Here is a 3,259-nt window from a genome sequence, read left to right on the forward strand (position 1 = left end):
TACTCGGTTTAAATGCCTTTATAATCCCATTATTGAATTTTTTTTGAATTGTTTTTACATTTTTTGATTAAAACATATTGTAATTGATTGTTTGCCTCGGGAAACGTGGAGCGAAAGCCATCCATTGTCAAGAAAAGATCATTTATAGTCACTCATGCCTAGAAAAGCCTTATTGCTCGGTTTAAATGCCTTTATAATCCCATTATTGAATTTATTTTGAATTGTTTTTACATTTTTTGATTAAAACAGAATGTAATTGATTGTTTGCCTCGGGAAACGTGGAGCGAAAGCCATCCATTGTCAAGAAAAGTTCATTTATAGTCACTCATGCGTAGAAAAGCCTTATTACTCGGTTTAAATGCCTTTATAATCTTATTATTGAATTTATTTTGAATTTCTTTTACATTTTTTGATTAAAACATATTGTAATTGAATGTTTACCTCTAGAAACATGGAGCAAAAGCCATCCATTGTCAAGAAAAGTTCATTTATAGTCACTCAAGCCTAGAAAAGCCTTATTACTCAGTTTAAAGGCCTTTATAATCCCATTATTGAATTTATTTTGAATTTTTTTTACATTTTTTGATTAAAACAGATTGTAATTGATTGTTTTCCTCGTCAAACTTGGAGCGAAAGCCATCCATTGTCAGGAAAAGATCATTTATAGTCACTCATGCCTAGAAAAAGCCTTATTACTCGGTTTAAATGCCTTTATAATCCCATTATTGAATTTTTTTTGAATTGTTTTTACATTTTTTGATTAAAACAGATTGTAATTGATTGTTTGCCTCGGGAAACGTGGAGCGAAAGCCATCCATTGTCAAGAAAAGTTCATTTATAGTCACTCATGCAAAGAAAAGCCTTATTACTCGGTTTAAATGCCTTTATAATCTTATTATTGAATTTATTTTGAATTTTTTTTACATTTTTTGATTAAAACATATTGTAATTGAATGTTTACCTCTAGAAACATGGAGCAAAAGCCATCCATTGTCAAGAAAAGTTCATTTATAGTCACTCAAGCCTAGAAAAGCCTTACTACTCGGTTTAAATGCCTTTATAATCCCATTATTGAATTTATTTTGAATTGTTTTTACATTTTTCGATTCAAACAGATTGTAATTGATTGTTTGCCTCGGGAAACGTGGAGCGAAAGCCATCCATTGTCTAGAAAAGTTCATTTATAGTCACTCATGGCTAGAAAAGCCTTATTACTCGGTTTAAATGCCTTTATAATCCCATTATTTAATTTATTTTAAATTTTTTTTACATTTTTTGATTAAAACAGATTCTAATTGATTGTTTGCCTCGGGAAAGTTGGAGCGAAAGCCATCCATTGTCAAGAAAAGTTCATTTATAGTTACTCATGCCTAGAAAAGCCTTATTACTCGGTTTAAATGCCTTTATGATCCCATTATTGAATTTATTTTGATTTTTTTTACATTTTTTGATTAAAACATATTCTAATTGATTGTTTACCTCGGGAAAGTTGGAGCGAAAGCCATCCATTGTCAAGAAAAGATCATTTATAGTCACTCATGCCTAGAAAAGCCTTATTGCTCGGTTTAAATGCCTTTATAATCCCATTATTGAATTTATTTTGAATTGTTTTTACATTTTTTGATTAAAACAGATTGTAATTGATTGTTTGCCTCGGGAAACGTGGAGCGAAAGCCATCCATTGTCAAGAAAAGTTCATTTATAGTCACTCATGCGTAGAAAAGCCTTATTACTCGGTTTAAATGCCTTTATAATCTTATTATTGAATTTATTTTGAATTTCTTTTACATTTTTTGATTAAAACATATTGTAATTGAATGTTTACCTCTAGAAACATGGAGCAAAAGCCATCCATTGTCAAGAAAAGTTCATTTATAGTCACTCAAGCCTAGAAAAGCCTTATTACTCAGTTTAAAGGCCTTTATAATCCCATTATTGAATTTATTTTGAATTTTTTTTACATTTTTTGATTAAAACAGATTGTAATTGATTGTTTTCCTCGTCAAACTTGGAGCGAAAGCCATCCATTGTCAGGAAAAGATCATTTATAGTCACTCATGCCTAGAAAAAGCCTTATTACTCGGTTTAAATGCCTTTATAATCCCATTATTGAATTTTTTTTGAATTGTTTTTACATTTTTTGATTAAAACAGATTGTAATTGATTGTTTGCCTCGGGAAACGTGGAGCGAAAGCCATCCATTGTCAAGAAAAGTTCATTTATAGTCACTCATGCAAAGAAAAGCCTTATTACTCGGTTTAAATGCCTTTATAATCTTATTATTGAATTTATTTTGAATTTTTTTTACATTTTTTGATTAAAACATATTGTAATTGAATGTTTACCTCTAGAAACATGGAGCAAAAGCCATCCATTGTCAAGAAAAGTTCATTTATAGTCACTCAAGCCTAGAAAAGCCTTACTACTCGGTTTAAATGCCTTTATAATCCCATTATTGAATTTATTTTGAATTGTTTTTACATTTTTCGATTCAAACAGATTGTAATTGATTGTTTGCCTCGGGAAACGTGGAGCGAAAGCCATCCATTGTCTAGAAAAGTTCATTTATAGTCACTCATGGCTAGAAAAGCCTTATTACTCGGTTTAAATGCCTTTATAATCCCATTATTTAATTTATTTTAAATTTTTTTTACATTTTTTGATTAAAACAGATTCTAATTGATTGTTTGCCTCGGGAAAGTTGGAGCGAAAGCCATCCATTGTCAAGAAAAGTTCATTTATAGTTACTCATGCCTAGAAAAGCCTTATTACTCGGTTTAAATGCCTTTATGATCCCATTATTGAATTTATTTTGATTTTTTTTACATTTTTTGATTAAAACATATTCTAATTGATTGTTTACCTCGGGAAAGTTGGAGCGAAAGCCATCCATTGTCAAGAAAAGATCATTTATAGTCACTCATGCCTAGAAAAGCCTTATTGCTCGGTTTAAATGCCTTTATAATCCCATTATTGAATTTATTTTGAATTGTTTTTACATTTTTTGATTAAAACAGATTGTAATTGATTGTTTGCCTCGGGAAACGTGGAGCGAAAGCCATCCATTGTCAAGAAAAGTTCATTTATAGTCACTCATGCGTAGAAAAGCCTTATTACTCGGTTTAAATGCCTTTATAATCTTATTATTGAATTTATTTTGAATTTCTTTTACATTTTTTGATTAAAACATATTGTAATTGAATGTTTACCTCTAGAAACATGGAGCAAAAGCCATCCATTGTCAAGAAAAGTTCATTTA

Source organism: Theobroma cacao, unplaced genomic scaffold (assembly GCF_053813885.1).
Source record: "Theobroma cacao isolate CCN51 unplaced genomic scaffold, ASM5381388v1 tig011, whole genome shotgun sequence".
Lineage (NCBI taxonomy): Eukaryota > Viridiplantae > Streptophyta > Magnoliopsida > Malvales > Malvaceae > Theobroma > Theobroma cacao.